We start from the raw sequence: 16965 nt of genomic DNA, 5'->3' as shown, positions 1-16965 counted from the left end.
TCATAGCCATATTTTTAAAAAGATTCTCTGTTGATTGGAGAAATACAAATTAAAACAATTCTGAGATTCCATCTCATATCTGCTAGATTGGCTAATAGGACAGAGAATGAAGCTGACAAGTATTGAAGTGAATGTGGGAAAAAAATAGACATTAATGCATTGTTGGTGGAATTGTGGGCCCAACTAGCACATACCTTTTGACCTCTTTGTGGATATGAATGGTAATTCTTATCACATATCTATTGTAATAGCTTGAATGACCCCATTTTTGAAAAGAGCAAAGTCTATCACAGTTGATCATCTCATAACCTTGTTGGGTTGTGAACTGATCCAAGTATATTGGAGAACAAAATGGAACCACAATCAAAGAGCTATCAAACTGTGTATACTCTTTAATCCAGGATGAATGTGGCTCTTTTCAACAGTGAGGTTATTCAGGCTGGTTCCAGTGTCTTGTGATGGAGAGAGCCATCTGCACGCTAAAGAGAACCACAGAGACTGAATGTGAATCAAAACATAGTTTTTCACTTTTGTGGCTGCTTGCTCACATTTTATTTCTCTATTTTTTTTTTCCTTTTTTGATCTGATTTTTCTTATATATATATGTATGTACAATTCATATATATATATATAGATATAGATATAGATATATAAAACATATATAAGGTTACTTTCCATCTGAGTGGAGGAATGGGGGGAAATGAGGGAGAAAAGAAAATATGGAACACAAGATTAATGTAAAGGTGAATGTTGAAAACTATGCATATATTTTGAAAATAAAAAAAAGTCTTTCATAATTGATAATCGCACATTCTCACTGTTATTGTGTACAATATATTCATAGTTCTGTTTATTTTGCTCAGCATCAGTTAATGTAACTCTTTCCAGACTGTTCTACAATCAGCATGTGCATCATTTTTTATAAAACAATAATATTCCACTATCTTCATAAACCACAACTTCTTCAGCCATTCCCCAATTAATTGGCATCTACTTATTTTCCAATTATTTGTTAGCAAAAAAAATGCTATAAAGATTTTTGCACATCTGGTCCATGTTCTCGTCTTTATTATTTCCTGAAGAATTCCTGTTATGAAACAAATATAATGCTGATACCACAATCAAGAAGAGCCAAGGCAGAAAAAGAGAATTATAGACAAATTTCCCTAATGAATGATGATGCAAAAATTTTAAATAAAATATTAGCAAAGAGATTTCAGCAATTTATCATTAAGATAATATACTATGACCAAGCAGGATTTATACCAGGAATGCAAAGCTAGTTCAACATAAGGAAAACTGTTAGAACAATAGATCATATCAATAATAAAGTAATAATTTTGATTACATTAAATTGAAAAGTATTTTCAGAAGGGAATTCCATGCAGCCAAGATTATAAGAGAAACAAAAAACTGGGGAACAATTTTTACCACAATGTTTTTACAAAAATCTCATTTCTAAGATATGTAGAGAACTGAGATAAATTAATAAAAATGCTAGTCATTCCCAATTGAAAACTGATTAAATGTTATAAATAGAGAAATTTCAGTTGAAGAAATTAAATCTAACTATAGTCATATGAATAAAAAATGCTCCAAACCTTTTTGGATTGGACAAATGAAAATTAAAACAACTCAGAAATACCACCTCACATCTATCAGATTGACTAAGATGATAGTAAAAGGTAATGATTAATGTTGAAAGGAATGTGGCAAAACTGGGACATATTCATTTTTGATCAAGTTGTGAACTGATCAAGCCATTTGGAGAAGCAATTGGAACTGTGCCTAAAGAGTAATGAAACTATACATACCTTTTGATCCAGCAGTGCCTCTAGTGGGCCTGTATCCTCAAGAGAACATAAAAGAAGAAAAGGATTCACATGTACAAAAATGTTCAAAATAGCTCTTTTTGTGATGCTAAGGAATTGGATATTGAGGAAATGCCCATCAAGTAGGGAATGACTGAATAAGTATGTATGTGAATGCAATGAAATGTTATTGTTCCTTAAGAAATAATGAACAGGCAAATTTCAGAAAAACCTGAAAAAAACTTATATAAACTGATAAGTTTAGGAAGCAGAACAAGGAGAACATTGTACACAGTTAACAGCAAGATCATATGATGATCGACTATGATAGACTTAGCACTTCTCAGCAATATGATGATCCCAGATAATTCCAATAGATTTGAGAAGTTTTTTTATTTTTTTATTCCTTCCTTGAGGAAACTGGAGTTAAGTGACTTGTTCAGGATCACACAGATAGGAAGTATTAAATTGTCTGAGTCTGGCTTTGAATTTAAGTGCGCCTGACTTCATTGCTTGTGCTCTAACTGCCCCTCTAAATGCCATCTAACTGCCCCTCTAATAGACATGTTGGAAAACGCCACCCTCATCAAGAGAAAGAAATATGGAGACTGAATGTGAATTGAACCATAATATTTTCACCTTTTTTTTGTTTGTTTGTTTTCTTCCTCATGGTTTTTCCCTTTTCTTCTTTTCTTTCATAATATAACTAATGTGTAAATACATTTAAGGTAATTATACATGTGTAACCTATATCATATTTCTTGCTGTCTTTGGGAGAGGGTGATAAAGGTAGGAGGGAGTAAAAGGGTTTGGAACTCAAAATCTTAAAAAAATAAATGTGGAAAACTTTCATGTAACTGGGAAAAAAATAAAGTACTATGAAATTTAAAAAAAAAAAGACCACCACCAACAACATTGGCTAGGTTGTATGAAAGAAGGGATTAGATTTTATTCTAACCACAGATACAAAAATGATGCAGGAAAAGAGCATGCCTGATTTGTGATCAGTATCCTTGATGGAAGACTTATCAGAAAGATTATCATATAATCCTTAATTAATCATTATGTTGATTATTTTTGAGTATTCTACTATATATCTCAAGAATTATCAAAGACAAGTAAGTAATCCACCCATGAAGAACAAGCTAAGATAATTTAAATATCTTATAGTAAAACTAATAAATTTAGATCCATCGTAAACTAACTGCAAGGTCTCATCCTACCACAAAAGATGTGGAAAAAGCTGCCTCGTACAACTATATTCCCACAATACAAAAATTCACAATAAATATCAATGGAAAGACTCTACAGAAGCTAAGAAATAATTACACCAGAATCAACAGAGTTAAATCTTATAGCTATCATTAGCCGTTATATATTCTGATTCCTGTATTTAACAGATAAAGAAAAAGGCACAGGAAGATTGTGACTTGCCAAAAGTTACATAAAATAAAGTAATAAGGTGTCAAAAGAAATTCATATCAATGTTGTCTGAATCTAAACCCCCACCCCCCTACACACACACAGAGTTTATCTGGCTTAGTAGTCAATTTATGGCAATTTCTGAAAAATAATCAGCTATTGTAACTTAGTAACTTGCAAACAATTGGAATTGAAATAATGTTATTGTATATCAGTCATTATCAGCATTTTGCAGCCATTTGAGAAACTGCTTCTGATTCTGGAAAACTTGGATTCAAGCCCTGTCTCTTAGCCATAGTAATTAAGTGACCTTGGAAAAATTGTTTAGTCAGTGCCTCACACAACTTTCTAAGGCATTAATATACAGAAGTAGTTTGTAGTCTTTATTAGTAGAAGACATTTCCTCATCTAGAGTTCACTGTACCAATAACTTCATAGGTTAAAGGGGAAGGAGGGCAAGTTTGAGGTGTACTTTTTTTTCTTAATAAATGATTTATCTAGATTTATCAAACTATGTTATATTATTGGCCATCTTATGGTTTATTTTAATTTTAGTATTTAAAGAGTTGTATGCAGTTTTAACACAAACAATCCTACACATTGGACAACATCTTGAAAGTGAATATATAATGAAGCAAATGTATTCATAGAATAGGCTAAAGGAAGTTAAGGCTTCAGTATACATGACTTAGTCTAAGTCCTAATACCTAAGTCCACATACCCTAGTTCATCATAGTTTGCTTTTCACAACCGCAAAATTCTAGTCTAAAATTTTGGACATTCTCTTTTATACAATAAATATTTTATTGCATAATACAAATTATATTGTATAATATGTGTATAACAAATTTTATATTGTATAAATATAATTTGTATAATAAATATATTTATTTTTACTATTTAAATATTTAAGTATTACCTGTATTTCTTTGGAAAAGCCTATTATCTCAACTTGCATTATTTTTTCTTCTTTACTTTTTTTCTTGAAATCTAGAGAAATGTTGTATGGTTTCCTTAACCTTTGGCTCATGTAGTTTAATGTTCCATCTGTTACTAATAAAACCACTGTCATGCATGACTTACACAGCAATGAGACATCTGAGTTCACCTGCATTTCTGAGGCCTAACTGAATGATTAGGTTGGCCCAAATTCAGTACAGATTACTTTAGCCAGTTACTCAATTTATTATAACCCTGAGATGGTGTGAGCAAAAGTAGTTGTACTTGAAGATAAACTATTGGCAGTTGCTGGATTGGCTCTATTTTAAAGGGTATTATGTCTGTAATTCTGCATTTTGACATATTACCAAAAAACTATTTCTCTTAAAGAGATTTGGTCTATGTACCCCCATCCTGTTTCTCAAGGTTAAATCTATTATGATGTGTCTATTTGTTGGAAAACCATCAAATCAAAAATCATTGAATTCAGTGCTTTTAATTCTCAAATAATTAATTCAGATACTAGTATTTGTTGACTCAATTATTTCTGCCCTTTAAAATAATAGAAAAACAATTGAATGGTCTGCACAAGAAATAATTTGACGTTTAAATGAAGACACTCTCTTAATCCAAACTAGTGCAACATTTTATACATTTATTAAGAACCCTAAATTCTAATAGTTTTTGCATTTCAGCCTTTATCAGTACCTTATATACTCATACTATAACATTTACTACTACTACTAATAATAATAACTAGGTTTTTATAGTATCTTAAGCTTTGTAAATCACTTCACAAATATATTTCACATTATGTTGAAAATAACTCTGAGAGTTAGGTGTTATTATTATCCCCATTTTGTAACTTAAAAAACAAACAAACTATAATCATAAATGATTCACCCAGGATCACCTGGCTACTAAGTATTTGAAGATCAATTTGAATTCAGTTCTTTCTAGCCCACACTGTGTTTACTATGCTGCTATTTTACCTGGCAGGGAGGTAAACAGAAAGTATCTCATACCTCATTGTATCATCATAATGTATTAATAACATCAGGAACATGGAAAGTCAGAAAGAAGAACTGACTTACTAACATTTAGACCACAACTAAATGTTTGATCCAGGCAAAAGAAGCTGTTCCACATAACAGAAAACTGACCTTGGAATAAAGATGACTTGGGTTCAGGTCCTATCTGTGACATGTTGTTGTTTATTCTTCATTTACAAAGAGAACCATATCATCAGAGAGGTGATGCTATGCAAATATATCAGAATTAAATGAGGGAGGATTGCACAAAGTCATCTGCTTCACTTCATCTCCAGAGCCATGTGAGTCCACTGGCCAGATATAGATCATCATAATTGAAGATATCCCTGAATGCAATGGAAGACGTTGGCCTTTTTAGACTAGTTGTCTTGTCATAGGTAAGTAAATTCTTTGTATCCTACTGGATACAATAATGACAAAAAAAAAGCATTATATTGCAATATTGTACAAAATATGTGCAAAATATGGGAGTTGTTAATTTTTAAAAAAGTCCTAATTCACAAGGAATTTACTTTCTGATAACAGGAGACAACACACACCTATAGGGTATTGTCAGATAATTGTCTGATAAATGTCCTAAAGCAGACATAAAGGACTGGAATGATTGCAAAGGGCTGGAACTCTCAAAACGTGTACTTGAATCTAAGACAGCAGAGTACTTAAGGTTAAGTACCTACTCAATGTGAGACAATGGTTCCGTAAACACATACTTAGAAGATAATTTGATGTGATGGTTCTCCTCACTATTGGTGCCTGCTGAACGTGTGGTGAGGGAAGAATTGGAGGGTTTCTCTGACTCAGCAGGGAAGAGTTTAGGTTCCAGAGTCCAAAGTCCTTTGCCTGACTCCTTCACTTCTCTTCCTAAAGACCAAGGACTTTGATTGATCCTGTCTTGGACTGATCCTGAGGCCCTCCAGAGAGCTTAATCTAGACATTATAAGCAGATGGTAATGTACATTCTTTAACATGATTTTTATTAATTCTACTGTATGCATCATTAAATCATGTTGCAATGACAAATACTCAAAAGTCTTTAATAGCTATTGTTTTTCAGAAACAAGTTGTACACAGGTTACTTTCATGCAGATTTTTTTCCCTGTAGGATAGCTGTAATGTCTGAATGGGAAGCAAGGCTGTGGGAAGTAAGGTGATAGAAATCCTGTTATTCCAAGGGGTGTTGGGCTTATGTCTATAACAGGTTATCATTTGGTAGTATTTGTAGAAGTAGGTATAAATTATGTACTCCTTCTTGGAAAAAAAAATTCTAGAATACTGAGTGTTTCTATTCAGGATATTAAGTTGCAAAAATGTCACTGATCTAAATAGTTTGAGGGAGTTTACATGAAGAAAGTTTTTTTTGTGCTCTTAAGTTTTCTCAATTATATATAAAATATTTTAGTTTTTAAAATTTTAAGTTCCAAATTCTCTCTTTTTCTCTTGCCCCTCCTTTTTCATAAAATATATATATAGAGAGAGAAATATTAAACATGTAATCATGAATAAATATTTTTGTATCATCAATGTTTCAGAAGGAAACACAGACCAAAAATTTTAAAAAGGAAAAATTTTAATATAAAATTTAAAAAGGAGAAAAAGGAGAGAGAGAGAGGAAAAAAGGACAGAAGGAAGGAAGTGATAGAGGTATAGGACAGAAGGAAGGAAGAGAAAGAAGTGAAAGAAGGAAGGAATCAAGTGAAGGAAGGAAGGAAGAAAGAAGGAAGAAAGGAAGGAAGTGAAGGAAGAGAGGGAGGGATGAAGGGAGGAAAGGAGGGATGAAGGAAAGGAAGGAAAAGAAGGAGGGATGGAGGAAGAAAGAAAGAAAGAAAGAAAAAAAAAAGAAAGAAAATGTTGTATTATAGTAAGAATGGCAGAGAAAAGGCAGGAATTCATCTGAGCTCTCCTAAATTTCTCACTAAATAGCTTTAAATAATGCCTCTAGACAAATTGTTTAATGTTGCAAAAATAAATATTGAAAACTAGGTATACATACAATTGGAAAAAATAAGATACTAATAAAATACTTTTTAAATACTAAAAAAAGGGGGGCAGAGCCAAAATGCCAGAGTAAAGGCATGAACTTGCACAAACTCTCCCTCAAACCACTCCAATTTTTTTTAAATACCCTAAACAAATTTTAGAGTATCAAAACATGCAAAAAGATGAAGTAGAATATTTTCCAGCTAAAGACAACTTAGAATAGCTGAAAAGGTTTTTGAGGCCAAAATGGACGTCCATCATGCAGTCCCTGTGTCATGACATCAAGTCCAGAATTAGCCTCAGCCCTCACCTCTGATTCAGCAGCAGCACTGAGGGCATCCAGAAATCTCAACATAGAGACATCAAAGAGGACATGGAAGGTCAGCACAAAAAGTATGTGGAACCAGGTAATGAGCCTAGTGTGCAATCACAGAGCAGAACATGTCAGTACAGCCAAGCCTGTCCCCAGACCCACCCAGACCCCAGCACCAGCAAGGCAGGGCCTCTGAATCAGCAACAGTGCTGAAGGCTTCTCAACCTTTTGGCCAGGGACATCATGGAGGATTTGGAGGATTTGGAGTAGCTTCTACATTAAAAGATCAGAGGGCATGATATACAATAGTCCAGGAAGCAAAAGAGCTGGAATTACAATCAAGAAGAACCTATCCACCAAAATTGAGTATAATGCTACAAGGAAATTCTATTCTATTAAAACAAAACTTTCAAACATTGATGATGAAAACACAAGCTAAATGGAATACTTGATTTTTAAATATAAATTCAAGAGAAGCATAGAAAGATAAATAGGAAAGAAAAGTTATAACAGATTTAAGGTGAATCTGCTACACATAAAGATGATACTTTTAACTTGAAGTAAATTTCTCATTTCTAGGGCAGTTAAAATGGAGTACATAAAAAAAGGGCTTGATTAGAATAATACAGAATGATATCTTACAAAAATAAATTAAATTAAATAGTGAGAAAGAGGAATGCCCTGGGAGAAGGGGGAAGGGAGAAGTAGAATTGGGCAAATTCTTTCACATAAAAGGATATGAAAAACCTTTTGCAGTGGACAGAAACATGGGATAGATGTTAAACTACAGAAATTGAAAAGGGGAAAAGAATAATAAGTGTTGGGGGAGGAATTGCTGATTAGGAGTTTGGGGAAAGCAGTTCAGGGGGGGAAAAAGCCTTTGAGGATCAAAAGGGTAAAAAGAGAAAGAAATGCATAAATAAAGAAAAAAATAAGATTCAGGGAAATTTGTAATCAAATTCCCAAAAACAATTTACAGGACTGATCTCTGATAAAGAACTCATTTCTTACATATATAGACAATTGAGTCAAATTTGTAAAAATAACAGTCATTCCCAAACTGACAAATGGTCAATATATATGAATAGATGGTTTTCAGAAAAAGTAATCAAAGGCATCTATAGTCATGAAAAATTGCTCAAAATCACTATTGATCAGAAAATTTTAGATAAAATAACTCTATAGTGCCATCCCTCACATATTGGCTAATGTGATAGGAAAAAAATGAAAAACGTTGGAGGGGATATGGCGAAATTGGAATATTAATGTACTGTTGTTAAAGGTGTGCAGTGATTCAAGCACTGTTTAAAACAATTTGCAACTATGGTCATAGTTATAACATAAAACTATTCATACCCTTAGATTCAGCAACATCACTTCTAGGTTTATATCTAAAATATTTTTTAAAATGAAAATATGATTAATATGTGTGTATCTAGATCTATCTATAAATAGATAGGCAGATAGATGTATAGATGGATGGATGGATGGATGGATAAATAGATAATTAGGTATTTTAGTAGTGGAAAAGAATTGGTATTCAATGAGTTGCCTATCTATCAAGGCATGGATGATCAAAATATGCTATAGGGATATGAACTGATGCAAAGTGAAGTGAGCTAGGACCAAAATATTTCATTACAGTAACAGAAATATTATGTAATGATTGGATGATGACTTAATAATAGCTCAGTAATAGAAAAAAACCTAAGACAATTCTGAGTAAGTTATGAAGAATTCTATCCATTTCAGGTGGGTGCTGGCCTTCCATTTTTGAAGAGAACAGAAGTGATATCACCATATTAGAATTGAGGTAAAGTGTGTCTAACTGTGGCTAATGAGACCACAATGAGCCTGGAGTGCTCTGCTACAGGTCAGATACAAATAGTCCAAATGAATATTTGGGATAGCTTCTCCAACTTTGCACATTTTGCAGGTCTTCTTTATAATTGGGGAAAATAAAATGTTAAATAAAAAAAATTAAAACTAAATGCATAATTTTTGTTTTTCTTCCCAGGTTATTTTTACCTTCTGAATCCAATTCTTTCTGTGCAACAAGAAAACTGTTTGGTTCTGCACACATATATTATATCTAGGATATACTACTACATATTCAACATATATAGGACTGCTTGCTATCTAGGGGAGGGGTTGGAGGGTGGGAGGGAAAAATCGGAACAGAAATGAGTGCAAGGGATAATGTTGTAAAAAATTACTCTGGCATGGGTTCTGTCAATAAGAAGTTATTATTAAAAAAAAAAAAAAAAAAAACCTAAATGCATAGTTCATTCCATCCTATTTCCTCCTATTTATCTTCACTCAATCTCTTTTTTACACTGACCCCCCTCAAAAATCCATTTTGCCATCAAAGCAAATATGATAGAGAAAAGACATGGAATTACCTGAACCTCCCCCTTGTTTCTCTCAGAAACAACTTTAAATCTAAACTCAGAACATACTCTGTAGTGAAAGAAACTACAGAGGAGTGAAACAATTTTCCAGCATAGGATAGCTTGGATCAACTTCAGGGAAGATCAATCCTTCAGTGAAAAGGTTGTAAAATCAATCGAAGATGGTAGCCAGGCAAGCCACCAAGAAGTTCTGAGCCACAGCACAGACCAGCAATTGAAATACCTCTATCCTGGCACAAAGGGACAGAAGCATAGCAAAAGGAGTAGTGGAGCTTCCAGCCCCAGCACAGAAGGCATATTGGCAACCCTGTTAACCAGACAAGAGGCTCTCCTAAAACAGTATCCTAAAACATTAGCAAGTGACTAAATACTTAACATCAAATTGATCAAATCCAATAATGTTACAGAAGAAACTTGGAAAAGAAGCAAAAGTCAACTATAAAAGATGGGAAATAGGAGGAAATCTGTAAGAAACAAAAACAAATCTTGACCATAGAAATCAACTGAACACATTAAAAATCAAAATACCTTAGTGTTATGGGCCAGAACTCTGTACTTAAAACAAGGATTCTAACAAGCTGTTAAGTCAGTGGAATTGATGAGACAATGGTTATCTAATTTAGCACGGTGATTAATAGTTCTCTAAGTTCGGTATGATTGATTTAATCTTACAAGAAATACTGGTTTTCTAGTGATATAATGATTGGTTTATACAAAGTGTAGAACATATAAACTGGGACAAACTCAGCCAGGGTCAGAGCCATATTCATTCACTTCATCTCACACCACAGTGGTGGGCTGGCCTCCTGTACTTCCCTCACTGAGAACAAGGCAGGTCTGAAAGACTCTCCAGAAAGCTGCCCAGCCCGAGGCAAGGACACAATAAAGAATTTGTTCATTATCCCTGGCTATTCTCATGGTGATTATTGAACTGAAAGAAGGCTGCTCCAAGACCTCCAGGAAGGGAACAAAATGCTTATATGTGCAAATCTCAAAGAGAAATGTGAATTGGTTCCAAGTTCAAAAAGTCTTCTTAGAAGAACCCAAAAAGGATGTTATAAGTCAAATAAATTGGAAAATAAATAATAGGTAGACAAAGAAAAATAGTTTGAGAAACAAAGGACAAAAATTGACTGAAGAAAAAAAAAAATCCTTTAAAAGTAAAATTAGCCAAATGAAAAAGAAGGTACAAAAACTAACTGAAGAGAGTCATCTCTTATAAATTATAATTGGACAAATAGGAACTAATGACTCTACGGCATATCAAGAAGCAGTCAAATAAATTAAAAATAATGAAAAAATGAAAGAAAATATAAAATACCTCATTGGGAAAACAACCAATCTAGAAAACAGATTCAGGAGAGATTATTTAAAAATGATTGAACTACCTGAAAACCATTATTAAAAAAAAAAAAAAAAAAAAAAAAAAAAAAAAAAAAAAAAAAAAAAAAAAAGATCCTGACAGCATCTTTCAAGAAATGAAGAAAAAACTTTTCTGATAACTTAGAATCAAAGGGTAAAATAGCCTTTGAAAGAATCCACCAATCAATTTCTCAAAGAGAACCCAAATTGAAAACTTTTTTTAAAATTTAATTTAATTTTTAAATTTATTATAGCATTTTATTTACAAATTATATGCATGGGGAATTTTCCATCACTGGCAATTGCCAAACCTTTTGTTTCAATTTTTCTCTTCCTTCCTCCCCTCCCTTCCCCCAGATGGCAGGTTGACCAATATGTGTTAAATATGTTAAAGTATAAATTGAATGCAATATTAGTATACATGTCCAAACAGTTATTTTGCTGTTCAAAAAGAATTGGATTTTGAAATAGTGTATCATTAGTCTGTGAAGGAAATCAAAAATGCAGGCAGACAAAAGTAGAGGTATTGGGAATTCTATGTAGTGGTTCATAGTCATCTCCCAGAGTTCTTTCGCTGGGTGTAGCTGGTTCAATTCATTATTGCTCTATTGGAACTGATTTGGTTCATCTCATTGTTGAAGAGGGCCATGCCCATCAGAATTGATTATCATATAGTATTGTTGTTTAAGTACATAATGATCTCCTGGTCCTGCTCATTTCACATAGCATCAGTTCACGTAAGTCTCCCTAGGCCTTTCTGAAATTATCCTGTTGGTCATTTCTTACAGAACAATAATATTCCATAATATTCATATACCACAATTTATTCAGCAATTCTCCAATTGATATATGATTTAATTTTATATTGACTTTCCAAACAAGGACATTTATCATTTTAAAAATGAAAAAAAAAAAAAAAAAACCCTGATACATGATTTTTTAAATGTATGGAATTATTCATGTGAAATTCCCCTTACTTATATGGATAATTAACCCTATAATTTACATAATTAGAGAGCATTCTGGATACACAAACTAAATTCTTTGCCTATGGTTAAAGAATTGCTTATGGGGCTGGAGCTAAGACGACAGGTCTTTATCTCAGCTATTTCTGATTTCCCTTAGATCAACACTATGTCAAACCTCTGAACTAATTTTAGAGTGACAGATTACACAAATATTTGGAGTATTACAAATTTCCAGCATGAAATATTTTGGAAGAACTTCAGAAATGGTCTGTTTAAACTATAGTAATTTAGTGTTTGAGAAACACAAAGACCCGAGCTTCTGGGATAACAATTCACTATTTGACAAAAAATGCTGGGAACACTGGAAAATAGTTTGGCAGAAACCAAGCTTTACCAACACCTAACACCCTATACCAAGATAAGGTCAAAATGGGTTCATGGTTTCTAAATCATGAGTGATATAAAGACCATAAGCAAATTAGAAGAACAAAAGGTAGTCTACCTCTCAGATCAGTGGAGAAGGAAGGAATTTATTGCCAAAGAAGAACTAGAGTACATTACAAAATGCAAAATGGAGAATATTGATTATATTAAATTAGAAATGTTTTGTACAAACAAAACAAATGCAGGCAAAATTGGAAGGGAAGCCAAAAAACTGGGAAAAATATTTACATCCAAGGGTTCTTAATAAAGGCTTCATCTCTAAAATATATAAAGTTGATTGATTTTATCCAGATGTATTGGGCCTCCCAATTCATTGAGTTTAACATGTTTTGAGTTTGAATCATGCTCTAGGATTGACGTTTTTTCTTATTGCTAGCTCATCACCACAAACTAATAACAAAGGTTTGGCTTTAGACTTCAATACAACAACAGAAAGACATTTGTCTTTTTCTCTTGGAAATATCAACACTCTCCATCAAATTTCATTTTCTTTGTAGTTTCAGTTTGTAGGATGTCATACTACATCTATTATATGTGTATAGTGCCACAAATGTGATTATTTTATTTTGATCAATGTTCTAATCCTGTATCTTGGATATAGAATACAGCCTACATTTGTATCATTAACTCAAGGTCTTTCTGTGTACTATAATTTTCTTAATCTTCATCTGAGATTCAATTTTTATGAGGATTGCTGATCATGTTTATGTGGATACAGGTTGGATTGAAGTTATTGTCTGTGATGATAAAGAAGTCTAAAAAGATTATCTTCAGTCATCAGGATCATTTCATCACATCTTGTCTCATCACTGTATCACTATAGTTTCACTGTGGTATTAATACTTTTTCAGCATGTACACTCCCAGACTTCTTAGCATAGACTATCCTCTGAGTAACTGCAATACATGCAATTGAACCATGAACATTTGACAAGAAGCATGTCTATCTATCCCATTGTGTACTTGTATGTGTCCTGTCTATCCTGTAATATCTCTCCAAATTTACATTATTATTAGATTCAATTAATATAAATTTATGTTGCTATGAAAAAGCTCCTAAATTTATTGAATTTCAAGTCCTGCCTGTGGTTGCATTGGCAGGGTCAGATCAAATGATTTCATGGGCTTTATACTGTCCATGGGTTGGACCTTCCCCACTCCTGCTTTAAATTCATAAAAGTGATTAAGAATCCTCCTCCAACTCTTTTGTTTTTATAGCATATAGACTTTTATATTAACTGTTAGAAATTAAATATTTTATATGAAAATAACTTTGAGCTCAAGAATCATGGCATAAAGGTCCCTTGGTGATTCTAACATTCAATTAAAAAAAAGTCATTTATGCCATAGACACAACCATATTCCTGCAAGGAATTTGTCTAATCCATCATTTGTTTTGTAGCCCAAGGGATGAAGAAGTAGACACACTAAGTAGTAATCAATGCTGAAATAAAATAATTAGAAGATCAATTACTACATAGAAAATATCAATCATTTGAAGCTTAATCCACCACTGGATAATATCATCAATAGTTATAACTTCAAATAAAGTTATATAGATACAATCATATAAATAGAATTAGTAATTCTCTATTCTATTTAGTTTGCATATGTAGCTGTAAAGTCTTTCTGCTTTAAAACAAAATCTCTCAAATGCATTATCTATCCTTTATGTAAAAATTATCTACAAATTGCTTTTGTATTTATACCAAAGTCATTTGGCCCCTACATTAACTTAAATAAATAAAAATAAGCAACTCCACCCCCCCCAAAAAAATCTGATACTCTGTCTCAAACTATATACAATAGTGTACACTGGTAAACATTTGTCTCTCTTCTATGAGTGGTACATATAATTTGATTGATTATCTCTTAACAGAGAACTTCAGTGATTTATCAATTATTTGGAATTTTACTTCATTCTAGATAACTTTTTTATTTATATTGTTAAGGTCATATACATATATATGTGTGTAAATGCAAATATGTGTATAATTTTCTTGGTTCTGTATCTTATTGTTTGTCTCAATTTACATATTGTTCTCCAAATTTCTTAGAATTTCTAAATTTCCTCTTTTCTCCTTATACAATGAGATATATTCATATAGCAACTTTTTAAAAAAGAAATAATGCGTGCCTACTTACTCTACAATTCTTTGGTAGCACAAAAGTATAGAAATTAATATTTTATTTCATTTTGGAGTTTTATTTCTAACTTTGACCTCTTTGAGGTATAAAACTAATGGTGTGATTATCAAGTCAAAGGATATGGACAATTTATTCACTTTTATTGCGAAAATCCAAGTTGAAATTTAGAATTACTTCACAATTACTTCACAATGTACCTATCTTCTTCACAGCATTGTTACTTTGTTCCTTCATTTCTTCCCATCTTTGACTATAAAGAGTTCCAAAAACCTTAATAAAGTTCTAAGTTACCAAAAAAGTGCACTGAGACTTTAAAACAAAGGATATTGACTTTTGGAACACCCTGTACTTGTATGTACTTGTACATATTATACAGATGTACATCTGTACTTGTAAATATTAGCAAGTATATGATATGTGAGATGAATGTTAGTTGTATTATATTGCATTTTGCTTCATGTTAGAAATTTGGAGCTTGGTTTCTCATAATTCTTTGTACTTTGAAATTTTAATCTCATATCCTTTGACTATATATCTATTGTGGAATGACTTTTGGTGGTAGAGATATATGCTGATTCTGTGTATGTTTAGATATACTCATTTCAATCTCACTTATTTGCAATATTTCCCCCTCTTATCTTTTCTCTTCCAATTATTTTGTTATTTTATTTATTCTAAAGTTTTAAAATATATAGTCAAAACACTATCTTTTTAATTTATTATATTTCTTATTGCTAATTGAAGAATACTGATCTCATTCTCTTCTAATTTATGTTATTGTATTAAGTTTGAAAGTAATTCTGAGTTAATTATAGAATGTATTATAAATCTTTGAGTTAAATGCAATTTCTACTAAGCTGCTTTCCACTTTTCTGATTAATCTTTGAAAAGAAAGGAGTCCTTTTGACTGTAATTTTTTTGTTCATGGGCTTATGAAACCCTGAATTATAAATATCTATTTTTTCTTCTGTTTCTTATTTATTTGATCTGTTTTACTAATTATCCTTTTTTTTTCTGTTTTCAACAACATTGTTTTCAAAGTGATTACTTGAAAGTATGTAGTTCAATATCTTTTTTATATTTTTTTTATTTTTAAGAGCTTTAATAATTAAAAATTTTTCCTTATGTTGAATAGAGATTTATACTGCCCTACTACTTTTTCCTAATTCTGTTCTTCAAGATGGGATGTCTAGACTTTCAGTTAAAATGACAACAGTTAAGATGACAAAAAAGTTCAACCCTCCCACATGAATTCCAAAAACAAAAAGAGCATCAGATTAAAAATATTCATTAAATTCCAAGAGAAGCAATAGTAAGTTCTGTCATCTAGAGTAGATTTGTCAAAACAACCACCAATTTATAAGCCATGGGCAACAGAAGAGATGAGCCAATAAGTATATAATAAGTGCCAGGCACTATGCCACCTACTGGGAGTACAAAGAAATGCAAAACCCTGTTAAGGTATTGGGGATCATGAGAGAATCAAATTGCAAATAAAAATGATAAACAAGATATATACAATATAAAATGCAATGCTCAGCCTAGGGAAGAATTGAAGGAGGCCTGGAAAAGTTTTTTTTTTTTTTTTTTTTTAAAGCATGACTTTTTATCTGGGTCTTAAAGGTAGCCAAAGAAGTCAGGAGGTAAGAATGAGAAAGGAGAATTTTCCAGACATGAGATAATGCTTAGAGTCTAAAAATGAAGTGTTTTGTGTGAGGAACAGAAAGTAGGTCCCTGAATTTCAGAGTACATGGTGGAGAAGACTGGAACTGAAGAGGGGCAAGGTGCAGGGTTTTTAATGTCACAAGAGGAGATTTTTATATTTGATCTTCATGATGATAGAGAGCCTGATTAGTTTAAGAATTAAGTACGTTTAACTCTGATAATTATAGTTTGTTACAGTATTTGTAAAAATGACCAAATTTCTTTCAAAAAGTTTCTGAATCAATATTTTAAGGATTAATAACATTTTGTTACTTTCCCAAGTAATTTATTGAAGAAGGGGCCAACACAGTCAGATTTCCTTTTTTAGGAATATTAATTTGACAGTGTAGGAGATGGCCTGGAGTGAAGAGAGTCCTGGGCTAAAGATACCAACTAGAAGAAGAATGTAATAGCT

This window comes from Sarcophilus harrisii, chromosome 1 (genome assembly GCF_902635505.1).
Source record: "Sarcophilus harrisii chromosome 1, mSarHar1.11, whole genome shotgun sequence".
Classification (NCBI taxonomy): Eukaryota; Metazoa; Chordata; class Mammalia; order Dasyuromorphia; family Dasyuridae; genus Sarcophilus; species Sarcophilus harrisii.
This window is presented reverse-complemented; position numbering follows the sequence as displayed.